The sequence below is a fragment of the Belonocnema kinseyi genome, chromosome 8, assembly GCF_010883055.1.
Source record: "Belonocnema kinseyi isolate 2016_QV_RU_SX_M_011 chromosome 8, B_treatae_v1, whole genome shotgun sequence".
Lineage (NCBI taxonomy): Eukaryota > Metazoa > Arthropoda > Insecta > Hymenoptera > Cynipidae > Belonocnema > Belonocnema kinseyi.
In genome coordinates this window covers 28,011,504-28,029,627 of record NC_046664.1, presented here as the reverse complement: position 1 = coordinate 28,029,627, position 18,124 = coordinate 28,011,504, and the positions used below count along the sequence as shown (strand labels likewise).

The following is an 18,124-nucleotide window of genomic DNA, read 5'->3' as shown; positions in this document are numbered from 1 at the left end:
GACAAGGGTGAGTTCTCCAAGTCAAGGGTGGTATATACGACTATATGCTTTATACGGACATCCAGAACGTTGACCACCGGGAATTACTCTGCAAGTTCTAGCTGGTCTAGCAACATGCAACAACCGCGAGGAAGTGGCCCTCTTGCCCAGGCAATGTCCTGGATTAATGTTATTGCTTTCCCGATTCCCTCGACCTCACAGACAAAGCGAGATTAACGACAAGACGTTGCCTATGAACTCAACCGAGGGTCGTTATCGGCGCCTATCTTCCAAATTATGCATAAAACTAATTTCAAACCGATTGATGCAATCGAAGGCAAATAATACAACTTGTTAGTAGCTTTTTGCGTCGATTATTGATAGGGGATAAAGCACTGTTAAATTTTTCTGCAGGAATGTTGAGGGACGCTTCACTGAAGCTTCACGCAGATTTCTAAATTTTCATAATCAGGAACAGATATTTCAGAAACGGTAATTGAGTAAGGGTGTCTCCTGGCTTAATTACTAATTGAGGCAGCTGATGCTAGACACTTGCGGTTATTAAATACCTGTTGTAGAAGTTAATTTGCGATGCAGATGATCGGAGTATTTTGGAACTACAGTTAATCCTGGATTATGTGCCGCTTTTGTGACTGACAATGGAATTAGATCCAGGGTCCCTGAAAGTAAACAAGCGATTGAGCATCTTGTTTAAAATGAGAACTTTCTCTTAAATAAAGGATCTAAATACTTTGCCGCTCGCTTGATTAAAACATTTGAAGACAGCAACATCCAAAAGCGCATCGTTTTTTTACAATAAAACACCTTGCAATACACTTCAAGTGGAAAGCACATACATGTTCGTAGCGCATAATGCCTGTCGCATTAGGCTATTTTAGAACCAAACATTCGAAGGATTTATCAAACAGAAAATTATTTACTTTTATAAATGTTATATTAACCATCCACGAAAAACACAGTTTTCACCATTCTCACGTCAATGTTTGTTACTCTGATGTCACAAAAAGGTGTGATGAAATTCGAAACATGGTTTCTATGTCTTTCTTTCTATCGTATGAGGTATAAAGAGAAGATCGAATTGTGTTCCAATGACGACTATTCGAAACGATGATACTCACTCTAACTAGACAGTACTACTTTCTGTTCTTTGTCCACTTTGTCGCATACCCCTATCGGATAACTACGATAGCGCAACCAATTTGGTACTATTCATCAGAAACTTGAATTTCAATTGCCTGTTTACAAGAAATACCTTCGCAAATAATTAATTTTGTACCGTAGTATAACATTTTTGATTAAAATCAATTGATATCCACTGCACTTGTTTAGTAACATTGCCTTAATAACTTCAAGATATGACGATATAGTACTTCATAATGCATATTCACGTGTCAGACGACGCTGTTGTCAAGGTCAAAGGGGTGCATTTTTATGGGTTCACTCTATCGCACGAAATACTCCGATCAAACCCATCAGCTTCAATTGCCTTGAGCTTCAGAGACCCACTGCTGGTTGAAGTGAGCTCGCCATCGAGCTTATTCACTATGCAAACGTGTACGCTTCCCGCCTGGAGTAAACTTGCGCCGTCGTGACACATTTGAAAATGTAGGTCATCAGGGAACAGCGCCTTGCTGAAACCCTCCTGTTTTATCACGCCTGAGTGACCACCGCAATCTCTCCGCAGTTCTTCTCACCCATAATTAATATTAAGCGAATCAAGTTGAAACTTAACATTTCTGTTCAAAATTACTTATAAAATACACATCAGAACATGTTTTTTAAATATCAGCTCCATAAGTCTGTTTATAGGGTTTTATAGTCATAAACAATAAAACATTTTCAAAACAATTATTTATGTTAAATTTGAGTTATTATTGTTTCGCTCTCACTGAAAAACCAATAATGAGTTTAAAAATTGGAAAAGCCACGACAGTTTACCTCTTTTCTAAACAAAATTGCTCAAAATGATAATGAATTGTTTAAATAATTATATTTGTGAAATTTCATTATTTACTACTTCACTCAGAGGAAAATAGATAAAAAGTAAAAAATAAAAAATAAACCGCTACTATTTAACATTATTATAGAAGAAGATAGTTGTAACAATAATTATTATTCCTTTAAAAAATTGGATTGGTTGACTTATAATAATTATTACCTTACAATAATTTATGTTAAATATAATTTATCATTGGTTTGCTCTGACTAAAAAGTTAATAATAAGTTTGACAATTCGGAAAAAGTGCAAATTTCGAATTCTATTCTAAGAGAATCTGTCTAAAAACAATAATTATATAATTGCTTAAACTCGCTAAACCCATTTATTTTTTATTTTTTGGAACCCTATATACAGATTTATTGAATAATATATTTTAAGTTTAGATTAATCTCTATGGCTAATAATTAAAAGTCAAATTGATTGTTTAAACAACTTGTTATTGATTAGATGTAACTTTTGAATTAAATAAAGCTGAAAAGTTGAGTTATTTGTAAGTTTGTCAACAAAATCGATTGAATGATGGTATTCTTATCATTTTCCATAATTGTTAAATAATTTAAATTGGTTCAATTTTTTAGTGAAATATTAAAAATTTAAACTTTCTCTGAGCAACATAAATTAATGAGTTCAAATAAAAGAGGAAAACGATTGATTTACATTCATTTGTATTGTTTAAACCATATGTATTTTTAAAATGCAATTCAGTCCTTACTTTTAATTTTCTAAACAAATTCAATTTGTCTGAGAAATATTTATGTTATTAAAAAAAGTGAAGGTTTTGTCTGTTTTTTCAATAAAAAAAAAGTTTTGTGAATGTATGTGAATTTTTTAAACAACTATAGGAAAGTAATTAAAAGTGTCATCGTAAAAGTAAATTATGCAGTTTGTTGAAAATTTTGCAAAAGCTATACTTCTCTGTCTTATTTCAGTCAAAAGTTACATTGTAGAAATGGACAATTATTTCTACAATTATGAACAAAAGAAATTGCTCGTTTTTACTATTTAGCGGAACCCCCGCCCGACATTTTCCTAAACGACAATTTAATTTTGGGTTTTAGTCTGAAATCTTTAAAACAGAAATTTCCATTAAAAACCAAATAATTCCGCTTAAAACTAATTACTTAAAATATTAAACAAAATAATTTTTAAACAATGAAATAAATTTGTCTGCTAAAAACAAAATTCCAAAAGAAAAGCTGAAGTCATAACCAAACAAATATAATACAATGCTTTTAATTTAAAATAATGAACTTCCAATCAAAAATAGTTAAATCTTCAACTACAGAGATGAAATTTCTGCCAAGACATTAATTTTCAAACCAAAAAAAAATACTTTTCGAAAAAAGACTTGAATTTTTAAAAGCAAAAGATTTTCCAGTCGAAGGAAGAAAAAATGCAATTAAATTGTTGAATTTTAAAGCTCTAAAGGCGAATTTCCTACAGGAAAGTTGAGTTTCCAACTCGCATATATGAATTTTCAACAAAATAATCAAATTTGATTTAAATAATTAAATTTTTACCAAAAAAATACGAATTCTTAAACAAACATTTAATGTATGACTTTAAAACCAAAACGAATGAACTTCCGATCAATTATAAACCAAAAAAGTGAAAATTTCAAGCGGGAAATTAATTTTTTTAATTCCTTTTTTTATTGTGTCTAGGATCAGACTCTCACTTCTGGAAGATTAACAACTTTATGACCAATAGGGAGTATTTGATAAAATTTCTAATTTTAGAAGACATATAAACCGCCTCTCTCTGACTTTTTCATTATTTATCCGTCTTTTTTATGATACTAGGTCCAACATTTTTCGAGGCCTATTTAGGCTTTCTCATCATGGAAATTTTAATGGAAAAATAATAGGGAAAAAAGCATCTGACCGGAAATCATTCTACATGGTATTCAATACCCACCGGATCTAGAGGAACTTTTTCTATATAAATATTTGTAACATTTTATTATGATAAAAAATCGCAATATTCATTATTATCAAATGACTAATCGATCAAAAAGTGTAACATTTTATTTATTAAGAACTTCTCTAGTCAGATCAATTTAACATACAAATTAAAATAATAAGAATATTTGTATGTTATGATAATCACAATTAAAAAGCAGAATTGAATTTGAAGTTAATTACCAGGTAATTATCAACACCATTTACATTTTTACATTTAATATTTTTGAGAATTGATTGAATTTAAAAAAAAAATTCACCTTGAATTAACATCTCCATTAAACAATTTTGAGAGTTTATGTGACGGTTAATTGGTTCAAAATATTTGATGGAATCAAAATCAAGTTTGCTTCTAAGGAAGATTCTTTGAATATAATAACATGTATTAGATATAAGATAATAAGATTCATCGAATACGTATACTGTGTACAAAACGACAATTATATTACATTTAAATTATTATTTTTGAATTTTAGTATATTATTTATTAAATAATCCTTAATGCTTCAATGGACACTGATTTAAAATAAATTTGTTTAATCTTTGCTGGAAAAGAAAACATAATAAAATCTCCTTAAAAACAATAGTACTCAAATAATAGATGTGTTTGATCAATATTAAATTGTTGAATAATTGATTTAATGCATTTGTGGTAATCTTTTAAATACAGTCTCTTAGGTTTTTCTTCAAAAGTTTTTAAATAAAATTTTAGAAAAAGTACTTTTAAATATTCAACAAACAGAGGCATTAACCCACATACCCTGTGTCGTTCTCTAGCGTTCGCTTCTTTTTCCGTTCCCAAAAGTTCGATTCTTGGTCAATCAAAAAAAAAGTATATTTTTTAAAATCAATGAAATATCTTCTCTAAAGAAAGTCCTGCTTAAAATGTAAAAACATGTTATCAAATACTTTGAAAGCTTGATATCCTTTCATAATATCGAAGAAAAATCACTAGTGTAATACAAATTTCTTTGCAATCTATCTGGGACATTGGAATGCCATCGACAGGGTAGTGGCCAGATACGATTGTGTCATGCCACCGATATTAATTACGATAATTGCTTGCCTCGTGATAAATGATCGCTCGTGTCATCCTAGCAAAGAACCAGCTCTATTCAACGAAGGATTCAAACTCCTCGCGACAACGATCTTCATCTCCTCTTTGTAATTACAGTCTAAGTCGGCTAATGAAGCTTCCTCGAGAATATGCCGGTAGTCTTACCGCAGATACTATCTTCCATCGAACATCCATCGAGATTTTATTATTAAGGGGCCGTCCATAAACTTCGTTTCCAATTTAGGAGGGGAGGTGTTGACGCCAGAAACTACGGTTCTCTTAAAATCTCACCTGGTCCTTAAAATGTACCAGTGAAATCTCACTGGTTGAAACAGCCAGAAGTATGTCACTGATAAGCATTGAGATTTCACTGGTTCCCTCAGTGGAATTTAGTCATTAGATTAATCAGTGGAATTTAGTCATTAATTTATTCAGTGAAGTTCACTGGTTCATCAGTACTAGTAGTCATCTGGCCGTAGACATTGTCGTCCCTCAGCTGGTTGGGTATGACACTTATCATTCATCACTTTTGTGCTGGATGGGTCAACTGAAGGTTCATGTATTTGCCGCGTGGAGCGCTACATAACTGGTTGAATCTATTATTTGGTGTAACTGATATATTCCGTAACGCTTTTTTAGTTGAGGTAATTACTGGTTCACCCAGTCAAAGTCAGAAAATTGTTGGTTCACCAGTAATAATTAAGAGGCCTCACAGGCTGGTTGCTATATTCCCCATTGTACCGTATATTCAGTTAAGGTCCCTAAAGTACCCTATTTTTAAGATTTGGCCCCTATCTCTCTAAATTTGAAATAGTAAAAATTTCACTAATTGAATTAGTGATTGAATGATTCACTACTGAAATAGTGATTTTTGGGCTTTTCACTCTGGAATTAGTGGTTTTCTACTGTAAAAATAGTGATAATTTCACTATTTCCAATTAGTGTATTTTATTTCACTATGATTTAGTGGTTTGATTCACCATTTAATTAGTGAAGTCGAGATCGAAGCCGTGATCACGGCTAATGGTGGACACGCGCCAATCCGCGCTCACGTCTCGTTTGCATTGTTTTTATCGTTTACATTTGTCAGCTTGCATCATTTTTCTTTCTACGAGCGTAAAAAAATTTAAAACACAGGTTAGTAATATTTTTCAGTTTATTATACTTTCGTGTAGTTTCCCAGTGAATAGTGTCCTCATTATGTTGCGGTTCTGAAATTCAGCTTTCTACTCATTTCTATAGAAATAAATGGAAAGCTGAATTAAGATTTTTCTTTAGTAAGTGCAGTATCAACATAAATTAATTTAATTTTTAAATATACATTATAGTTTACTTCTATATTTTGTCTTGTAATATAGCTTACTGTTGGGTTATTGGTTGACTCCAGCAAAAATTTTATTTAAATATGGATGACAATTTTAAGAGCCGTGGTGTATTGTTATTGATGATTTTAAATGAATTCATTATTAGGTATTGGTTACCCTAAGTTATATGCGTCATCCACGCCGAAATGTCCAATGAGTTTCAGAAGTACGACAGCCTGACTGCGGATGAGTTAATCAGAGCTCTAAAAGAGGATCAGGATGTCATGATTGATTTTGACTACTTATTTAGTGATTTTCCACTATTTAATAGTAGATACTTGACCTCTCCGAACCACTGTTTACTTAGTGAAATTTCACTAATTTATTTAGTAAAATATTTTCACTAAGAAAATTAGTAGTTTTTCACTAATTCGTAGTGACCTACTTCTTGCTTATTCAATTAGTGAAATTTCACTCTCAAATAGTGAAATTTTACTAATTCAGATTTACAGAGATGGGTACTCTATTTGAGTTGAGCAATTTAAAAAAAAAGAATAAAAATCAAAGAATTTTTGTGAGAAGTAACTGTTAAAAAATAAGGGTTACCACACAGTCACTTTTTCAAATGAATAGAGCACATTGGTATACTTTGCATACTTCGGTATACTTTTCATTCAATAAATTAATTCGTGGGCTAATCACTAATCATTTGAGGTATATACCTATTTAATATATTTAATATATTTCAATAGTTTTAATGAATTTTTAAGATTTTAGGGTATGTTTGAAACTTTTAATTCATTTTCAGGAGCTTTTAGTTTAAATTATTTTAAGGAATTTTTTTATTAGTTTGATTAATTTTAAGTGATTTGAAAGCTTTTGATATATTTTAGGATAAAGAAATTTCTAGAATTTCTAAAGATATGGAACAATTTTACACGGCGTATGAAGTTCTTAAATATTTAAAAAGATTTCACGCAGTTTTTTAAGATTTCCGAGGATTTCGATGGCTTCCAAGGATTTTGGAACTCTCGATGTATTTTAATACATTCTACATAATTTTAGAAAATGTCAGCATAGAATATCACAGAGTTTTATCATTTTGTAGTGCATTTGAAAGAATTTATTTATCAAAAGTAAAATATTTTGTAGATTTTTAAACATTTTAAAAGATTTGAAATGCACCCTGAAATCTTTGAAATACTCTTGAATTTTATGTATTCATTTAATATTTTTTAATACACTTAAAATTCTATAAATTTACTCTTTCTTTGGCATTTTCAAGCGCTCTAAAAAGTTTCAAGGGCTTCCAAAAAATATCAAAGGATTCTACATATTTTAAGAAATTTTTAAAGACTCTCGGAAGTTTGTACTTTTTTCAGTAGTTTGAAGATTTTTAAATACCTGAATATTTTAGCGTATTTTAATAGATTTCAAGGGATTTTCAAAACATTTAAACAGTTTGAAGGGATCCCCAGGGGTTTTAATAATTTTATGGGTTTTTAATATTTTATTGGATTTCAAAGAATTTTTCCTCAGAACTGAGTAATTTCATAGAGTTTTGAGGATTTAAAGATTTGAAATTCTATACCCAATTCAATTAATTTTTTCTTGCTTTTGAACTGTTTTCAGTTCACTTGATTGCTTTTTAAATGCAGGTTGATTTTTTATGAATATAACCTCATTCTTCTTATTTCTTTAAAAGTTCTTTAAATTCACTCAAAATTTATTGTCATCAATCAAATTTTTTTTTATTCTCATCATTGTTCCAATTTATTTGAATTCTTTTGAATTTATCTTGAATTCTTCTATAATAATTAGTCACTTCTTGTTTTAGGAATTAGTAGGACTTCAATGATTTGAAAGGATTTGAAATTTTTATTGGAATTCACCCTTAATTCTTTTAAATTCTTTAGAATTCTCTTACATTTTTCACATTTACTTTAATCCTTCTAAATACAATTAATTCTACTTAATTCAGTGATTTTGTATTTTTTTATTTTTAAACATTTTTATTGAATTGCTTCTGAAGTCTATTTAACTTGCCTTGAATTCTGAGGCATATCATCAAATTCTTTGAATTTTTGTAAGCTTATTTCGAAGTTGCTGAATTAAATTAAGTTTTCTTTTTAAATTGTTTTAAATCCATTCGATTGTTTTAAATTTACCTTGAATTCTTAATAATTTCGTTTAATTCTTCTCTTTGATCTCAAATTCCTATAAATTCAATACAGTTTTACAGAAATCAATGGACTTTAAAAAAAAAAAATGTTTCCCAATTTATTTGAATCCTTTTAAATGTAAATTGAATTGTTCGGAAATCTTCTAAATTTATTTTGAATTTTTTACCCTTTAAGCGCGATAAAAGTACCCTATGATCGTGACAAAAAGAACCCTTTGGTCTCTATATTTTTCCTATAGGCACTGTGAGACCTGAATTAAAAATACTGGTTTAACCGACAATTTAATTGGTTCAGTTTCAAAGACAGGTAACGTTTATTGTGTTTCTTAATGATAAATTTTAACAAAGTTCGCGATTTTGGCGAAAGATGTTTCTGCAGTTTGAAAATCACTTTCTCATTTCAATCTTGAACATCTTTTCCATTACCCCGTCTTTGCCCTTTTTTTAAAGAATGTGTGTTTTTGCATCATTTTCAATAAATTGACCTTTTTTCGAGGTTTCGTTTAAATCTTTGTTTTGGTTAACATTTCTTCTATTTGATTGCTAATGTAATTGGTTAATTGAAAATGCACTTATTTCGGTAGAACCGCATTCTTTGGTTAATAATTTAACAACCGGGTTGAAAGTTGAATTAATTAGTAAAAAAAGTATCTTTTTATCTAAAAATTCATTCCTTTCGTTCAACGTTTAACTATTTCGTTTGGAATTCGTCCCTTTCTTGGCTGACAATTAACTTTTTTAAACTAAAATTTTGTTAGTACATTTTGAAAAGATTTTTTTTACTTAAGCTTAAAACTCAACTATTGAGTTGAAATATTATCTTTTTTAAAATAAATATTCATCTATCTTGTTTGGATATTCAACCACCTGGTTAAAAGTCGAACCTCTTTATTCAAAATCAATTTTCTTGTGAAGATTAAACATTTTAGTATAAAATTTTTCAGTGTGGAAAATGTTTTTTAATTACAAATTCAACTATTGGGTTAAAAATGCACGTATTTTGTTAAGGATTCAACTATTTTGCTGAAAATTCGTATTATTTGGTTGAATGGAACTGTTTCATATAAAGTAAAAATAGCTTTTGTTTAAAATATATATTGTCTTTTTTGCATAAATATTCAATAATTTTATTATAAAATTAAACTATATAGTTGGAAATTGACGTTCTTTTCAAATTCAATTGTTTTTGTTGAAAGTAAGCCCTTTTTATTTGAAAATTTATATTTAATTAAATACCATCTTTTTGGTGAAAAATCAAAAATTTGGTTAAAAATTCAACTATTTGGTTCAAAATTAAATTATTCATCTGATAATTTACCTGCTTGCTAGAAAATCATTTCTTCTTCTTGAAAATATATAGTGTCGGGTGAAAAATTTAACCGTTTTGTGGAAATACATCTATTTTATTGAAAATCAACCTTTTGGGTAGAAAGTTAATCTTCTAAATCTACTAAAAATTAATCTTTGGTCTTGGAAAATCATCTTTTTCAATGAGGATTTAAATTTTTTCAATTTTGTTTCTGTAAGTGAAGTCAAGTACTTGACCATTATCTTTTGTTTGAAAATTAATTTTTTCAACTGAAAATGTAACTGTTTCATTTTTAGTTTAAAATCTTGTCTTTTTTAATTAAAGGTCCACAATTTTAGCAGAACATTTACTCATTTGTTTAAAAATAAAGCTTTTTTCTTGGAAAACCAACCAATAAAAAAATGTATTTTTTTTTGTAATTTATCTTTTTTGTTCATTTTAATTGGAGGAAAGTTCGTTTTTTGTCTGTAGATAATCAATTTTTTTAGCTCAAGATGTAGCTACTTAATTATTGGGTTATAAAATATATTTTTTAAGTTCAAAATAAAAATATTTTGTTGCAATTTCAACTACTATATTGGTAGAAAATTCAGCTATGTGAGTCAAAAATTAATTCTCTCTTGAAAAATCATCCTTTTTAATGAGGATTCAAATATCTTGTTAAGAATTCATATTTTTTAGGGTTATAGACTTCTTTACTTGGAGATGGTGTAAAAATATTTTTTTAGTTGTAAATTAATTTTTGTAAATGAAGTTCAATTACTTTTTTTGACAGAAAAGGCTCAATTTTTGCACGCGCTGTTGAAAGGCCCCTAAGTATGGTACATACGTTTCAATCATTTAAATTAAATTATCCTTCTCGATACTAAATCATATTGTGAATATGTCAAAATCAATTTTTTTTTTTATCTATCGAATAATCGCTTACCGTCAACTTTTTGAATATATATTTAAACTCCTGTAATGTACCATAATTTTGTTCGTTTAATAGTGTATTGTAATACAAGAACGAATATGATATATAATGTAGGCTTGAAGTTTGCCGACGGTCGTCGGCTGGAATGCTATAGAATTGTATGTGAAGAATAATTCGTGTTTTCAAGCAATGGAAAAAAATTAATACTCTGATTCGTTGAGGGACTCACGACAAGAGTCGTAATTGTGCTAAATGGCCTCTCTGACGAAGCGGCGAAAGCAAGGGAGCCAAAGAAAATTATTATTCAAACGTTCGCTTTTAATCCTTCCTTTCGAAACATAAAGATTCTGTGGCACTGAAAATTATATTTCTCTAGAGGAAATTGCACTAACTTTACTTTACTTTAACTTTACTATACTTTAACTTTACTCTAACTTTACTTTAATTGTCAAAATGAGAAAAAATTAATTTTCAATCCAAAAGGCTACATTTTCTGTCTAAATGGACGAATTCCATACCAAATAATCCAAATCTTTGACAAAACAGTTCAATTTCAAACCAGTTACTTGAATTTTTTTCTCGATTTACTATAAAATAAAGTTCAACAAAATTGTTGAGCTTTCAAGCGGAAAGACAAATTTCTTGCAGAACAAATTAGTTTTCGAATAAACAATATTAAGTTTCCAAGAAATAATTAAATTTTCAGTCAAAAAATTTAACTTTCAATTCAAACAAGAAATTTTTTACAGATTAGCTCAATTGCAAACCACATATATAAGGTTTCTGCTAATGTAATGAATTTTCATATTTCAGCATCAAAATTTTATTTTTAATAAAAAATAACTGAATTTAGCCAAAAAAAGAGTTTTCAATAAAATACTTGAATCCTGAATTAAAACAGATTAATTTTCCACTAAACAGTTGAATATTTAATCAGAAGATTCATTTTCTACTTGAAAAGATGAATTTTAAGTAAAATAAATAAGTTTCAAACCAAAGAGTTAAATTTGTAACCAAGAGGAATAATTTTCTACCAAGAAGACAAAATTTAACAAAACACTGGAATTTGTGACCTAAAGTTGAATTTTAAAATTAAAAAGAGGAATTTTCAACTAAAAATAGAATATTTAAGTTTAGTTATAATCAAAATTTTCGACTGAAAAACGAATTTTTAACGAAATAGTTTAATTTTTAATCAGAGAAATTAAGTTTTAACTAAAATAATGAATCTTCAACCGAAAAACTGACTTGAATAAAGTAGTTCAACTTCCCGACAAGTAGTAAATTTTTCTACACTAAATTTTAGTATTTTCTATCCAACTGTTTAATTTTCTACCATGCTGTTAAATTTGCAAAAATAAAAAACCAATTTTTTAACGAAAAAATTTATTTTCTTAAGCCAGAAATAGGAATTTCCTACCAAACAGTTAAATTGTCCACGAAAAAAAAATCAATTAAATTGATGAAATTTCGAGGCAAAAAGACGTGAATATTTTATATAATAGAAAATTGCATGTTTGGAAAAGTAAATACTTCTTCTTGTACACACATTTTATTTTCTAAAACTAATTTCATCAAGCTTTGAACTTTATTTATTTAAGAGATTTTATATTTTATATTCGTTTCCTAAATTTATAAAATCTTATTAGAATTTTGGGGTGTTCCACCAAATCTTAATTAATTTATGGAAGTCCCCTTATTTGTTGCTTTATTTACTATTCTTTGGTAAATTATTGATGATCTGCGCTAAAATTAAATTTTCTAAACTTTGATTCTTTAATAATTAACTGGCTGGAAAATATCTCTCGTAAAAAATGCTTTTAACCCCCCTTCTCATGTAAGGTATCATAGAAAAAATCGTAGCTCCCCCCCCCCTCCACTACGTATAAAAAACCCACTTCCACATCCAAAAGACTACGTAATTTATTCAAGAACCCTCATGAAGGCACCCAAACTATTTTGTAGCGGTTTTTTGTATCTATGCAGACAAATTTCTAAATGAAATATTTTCCTGATTTGTTTGTGCTGAAATATGCCAGGAGGCATGAGGTTTTGAAAAACGAGATCGCCAACTTGAGGATCATTGATCCATTTCAAAAGCGTTCTCCTGATGATCAGAGTGATGTGATAGGTCCTAATGACTAGGGGGAGCGTTCTATCCAAGAGGGCATTTGAAGAAAAGACGATGAAGTGGGTATGTCGGGAGTGGATTGAAAATCGAATAATGCAAGTCACGATTTTGGGGCAGCTCGGTGCTTCCGAGGCTAGAGAAAGGTTATGGAATATAGATATATAATATATAGTATAGAGTGCGTGGCTGTGCTTTGGGTTAAGGATGGCTTATGGGATACCGGGGTATATTTTCTATAGTTAGAGGCGAGAATCGTCTCGCCGACTAGGCGGCACACCTCTTTCAAACCAACTTTACTTTTCACTCCCGAAGAAGCGGCCCAGAATCAGCCTTATTGACAGCCTCATAGCTTCTGAAGATCCTCTCTGGATTCATCTTAGCGTGCTAAACTCAATCCATCATTCGTATCGCTGTCAAATTTCGATACCTCATTTACTCGATAAATGTATCGACAGTATCTTACGGGGGCTAATCCGTCATGTTATTTTAAATCCAAATCTCAAGTTAAAAAAAAAAAAATTATTTTAATTTTAGATTCCGTATTTGGTGAAATAGACTAAGGAGATTCATGTAACATTTAAAATTTATCATTTTTAGTAATTTGGAGGTTTACAAAATAAGCCTATCCAATTTCATTTGTTCATACTCGATTGTTCCAGTCTCAATTTACGAGAAATGTTCTCGTTGGCTGTCGAACGTGTCTGCCAATTCAATTTGAAAATAAAATGTTGAAATAACGGAAAGTTTGAAGGATTTCAGACAATAGGAACTGAGCAGAATCCAAAAAATCAAGCCGATGGAAATACAGTGTCTGAAGAAAAAAATTTACAAATAATCCATCACAGTAGTTTTCAATCAAGTTAATTAATAAATGAAAAATAGATCCAATTTTCTCGATACAATTTTTATATTTATGTTGACAATGAATGAGCTTAACCTGATATTTGATTTAATGTGAAGGTCCCTTAATTATTATTTTTTTTAATCGATGCCTACTTTTACGTAAAACTTTCAGAAATATCAAATTATTCAAGAAAAATGTACAAATTCAACAACTATACGACTATACAACTATAACTTCACATGTGCAACTTAATATACGTAATTTTAAAAGCAGTATTTTCGCCTATACTGTCAATAATAAGTCACTTTTAAACAAGAAGTTGATTTTACAATCAGAAAATTTGGATTTTTAATAAAAAATGCAATAGTTCATATTAAAACATGAAAAGATTCTAATTTTTAATAAAAAAACAAGGGCATTCATAAAGAAAAAGGTAATAGTTAAATTTTTTAACAGGGAGAATAAATTTCTACCACAAATAACGATTTTTTATCAAAATAAATGCGTTTTTAACGAAATTTATAAATTTTCAATTAGTAAGGTACAGTTTTCGCCAAAAAGTTAATAATTAAATTTTTAATTAAAAGCAGAAAATATGAATTTTCAACAAAACGTTTAATTACGAAACAAATAATAAAATTTTTTTACTGGTCAGTTGCATTTTTAACCAAAAATTATGACATTTGTGAAAAAAGGCGAATTTTTAAGACTAGAAGACGAATTTTCGACAAAATAGTTGAATTAAAAAAATGCAGCCAAGAAAGAAAATGTCAATCACATTCTTGAACTTTTAAGAACGATGTTCAAAAAGATGACATTAACAAAAAATTTTTATTTAAAAAAAAATAATTAGATTTTAAATCAAATAATTTAACTCTCCGCCGTCCACGTTATTTTTACTACCTCCGTCGTCCATGTGGGACCATAGCAGTTTTTAATTAGTGTTCACTCGTAGCCGAAAAGCGCGACACTTATGCGGCTTCGTCCATTCTGGCCCCATATGATGTAACTCGGGGGAGGGGGGGGGGTGTCAACTTGTTTTGTTCTCGATAAAATTGGACCTCGAAAAATCGCCTGGATCACGCATGACCCACATGGACGGCGGAGGGTTAATTATCATCCAACAAAATGAATTTTCAACCAAGAAGATTAAATTTCTACGAAAAAAAAAATTTTTAATAGATTGCAACAATTTTTGAACAAATGTTCACATTTTTATATTTTTAAATTTTAAAACAAAAAATATTAATTTTTAACCAAAAACAGAATAATTGAATTTTAATTTTTAAAAACTCAGAGATCAATTTTCAACTAAAATTATGAATCTTCAAAAAAAAACTTAATTAAATCCTTCAAGTTTCTATCAAAGAGTTGAATTCTCAGTCTAAAAAGATGATTTTGTAATAAAAAATGTGACATTTGACATTTAAGCCAACAAATATTTTTAAATTTGAAATTAAAAAAATCGAATAAAACCAAAGATATGGAATTTAATGAAAATACGTTTGAATTTAATTTTTAAATATATTAGATTCTTGCAAAAGAGAACCCCAGCAAAACTTCCGTATACATATAATATAGGCTTTGATTTTGATTTCGGACATTGTATGTGTATTTGTGTTTTTATTTACGTACCATTTTCCGAAGGCTAAATTAAAACTAAATATTTAAGAAAAATTTTTTTAGTAAAATTCTTATGTAAACCAGAGCGATTTCCCTTCAGAATATCTTTCACACTTTAATTTTTGATCATAAATTTTCATTCATCTTGCTGTTTTTTAATGATTTTCAGTAGCAATGTTCTTCCACAAATAAAATATTAAAATAATTTTATATAATTTAGTTCTCGATCGTTCTCGCTTGTACGGCGATAATCTCGTTTAATCGAGACAAGACGAGACGAGAATTAGTTTATTAAAACAAGAATCATTCTCGTTTTCATCCATTTGTCGCTCGTTTCGCTCGTTATGCAACGCTACCTCCTTAAAACACTAACACTAACTAACCGATTGGTACAAAAATTTTGAGATAAGTCTGTTGGATGGTGTTTTGTGAACTAAGTAAGGCATGTAGCATCATGGTTATACGCTCACATACAGTTTTGCTGTCCTAAAAGCATACTTGTTAAAAAAGAAACGACCATTTTTTCTGCTACTAGCCAACATTAGTAGTATGTTTCTAAAAATTTAAAATAGTTCTTTATTTATTTAAATAAATTCTGTCGCTTGATTAACATCCGAAAACAACCTCCGAGCTCAATCACCTTAACAAGAGCTGTCGAGTTCTTGACTTGTTGATCAATTGCACAGGCACACGAAAAAAAATCTTGTCCTCCAGACGAGATAAACATTTCTATACATCTTTGGGGTCGCTGAATACGAATTCGGGGTTGGTTTGACTCAGTCAGGTCGCAATTCGTTCCTAACCTCAAAAAAATAATGAAAGTTGGAACATTCATGGAAACATCCAGAAAGCAAAGCGGTTATATGTTTTTAGGGTCGCTGAGTCCAAATTTAAAGGTCATTTGACTCGCCAAGGTTGAATTTCATGTATAACCTAAAAAAATTAAAACACTGAAAACTGTTCTCGACATAAATTGTTTGTATTCAGCGTCTGGTACATAGAACTTTTTAGTCATTCTTAGAGCATGGCTATCAGTCTATAGCACAAAATCCTGCTGCCTTGACAGATACTGTGACGATGACAACTACCCCGAAAGGGGACGTTTAGACTAATTCGTTCTCAGATTTGTTGAGGCAACGAAGCCAGCGAAGGTGCGCTGCCATTCAGGTGGGCGTAAAGGTGTGAGGATGAAGCCGTAGTCTTTAAATTCATTATTGTCAATGTTATGAATGGAATGCAACCTGGCCGAGTCGAATGACCTTTAAATTTGGACTCAGCGACCCTGAAAACATATAACCGCTTTGATTTCTGGGTGCTTCAATGAATGTTCAAACTTTCATAATTTTGTTTAGGTTAAGAATGAAATGCGACCCGACCGAGTCAACCCAACCCTGGATTCCGATTCAGCGACCCCAAAAACGTACAGAAATGTTTATCGCGTCTGTTGGACCCTTTTTTCGTATGTCTGTGTGGTTAACTTGAACTCTTGAAATTCATTAAAAATTCTCTTTTCAGCCGTTTTCATTGTATGCTTATCCTATTTGTTGAATATTATCGATTTGCAGATTTGTTACCGATGAACAATATGGAGTACACACCCTGAGAACTTTATTCAGGCATACAGAGTAGAAAGATCAAAATCAAAAGTAAAGATGATTTTTACTTATATTTCCCACGATCTAGAATTTTCATTTGTGATATGTTACTTTGTAAATGTAGCACGCAGAAGATGATGGAATATTAGTGAGAGCATTTCAAACTTTTTCATTCACCAAAGTTGGCTTTATTACTTTTAGAAATTTTCGCGAGAAAAACAAAATTCAGTAACTTTTATAATAAATTTACAAAATTTTTATTTGACCTCAGAAGCTGATTCCGAAAATGACAAATAATTTTCTAAAATTCCTAAATGTTAACAGAAATATAAATTGTGGTAAGGCAAGAAAGTGCGCAATCGCTTGTGCACTAGGGTGGTCCTTATTTACACTTGTTGGAATTTTTTTAGTCTCGAACCCCTATTTTCTTTAAGTGAAAAAAATTATCTCCACCAAATTAGAGCGACAAAAATTCCGCTAAAATTTGGGGAAAATAATTTTTGTGGTCATTCAGACAAAATAGAGGGGTGAGACCAAGACCATAAGGACCATAAGGATCAGTAGTAATCGGCGGGTTCGAGACATTTCATTAATATTTTTTACGGAAGAGGGGGGGTACATTATTTATACTAATAATACATCATTTTTTGGAAGAACACACGCAAAAAACTGAGGAGTAAAAAATGAACCTAGCTAAGAACAATTTGTTTTTAAAGCCAGGGAATTTTATTGGTCGCGGAAAATCAGGGATTTAAAGAAAGAAAATCGTGTGAAATAAATCTGAATTTTTTAAAATTTCAATTTGACATTGTTTCATTTCGTTTATGAAAGATAACCCTGTTATAATATTCTTGTTAGTAAATTATGTGCCTTGTATTAATATTTTCTTGCGGTTGCTTCTTTCTCAAGATTACCTTCTTAGTTAAAAATTTTATTATTTGTTTGAGAATTGAACAGTTTCATTGAAAAGACATCCTTTTTGGTTGAAAATACAATTTTTCGGTGAAAATTCGTCTTTTTAGTTTGAAAATTCAACTAGTTTTGTCGAAAATTGACTTGTTTTTTAAATCTCATATATTTTGATGGTAAAAAGTGAAACTAAAATCTTTTTTGGATGAAAATTCAACCATTTTTCAAAAATTTGTTTTTTTATTGGAAAAATTCATCTTTTTTACTGGAAATTCCTTCTATCATCGATAAAAA

The 18,124-nt window shown here is 29.8% G+C and overlaps 1 protein-coding gene across 4 annotated transcripts in view; it reads right to left on the bottom strand.

Moving 5' to 3' along the window:
* The window catches only part of LOC117178747, a 141,380-nt gene that overhangs the window by 33,990 nt on the left and 89,266 nt on the right, over positions 1-18,124 (bottom strand). For 2 of the 4 annotated variants that reach the window (XM_033370181.1, XM_033370182.1), the window contains one exon: positions 549-659. The exons of the other annotated variants lie outside the window; for them this stretch is intronic. The gene's annotated coding sequence lies outside the window, so the exon portion shown is untranslated. The remainder of the gene's footprint in view (positions 1-548; positions 660-18,124) is intronic. 4 annotated transcript variants of the gene reach the window in all.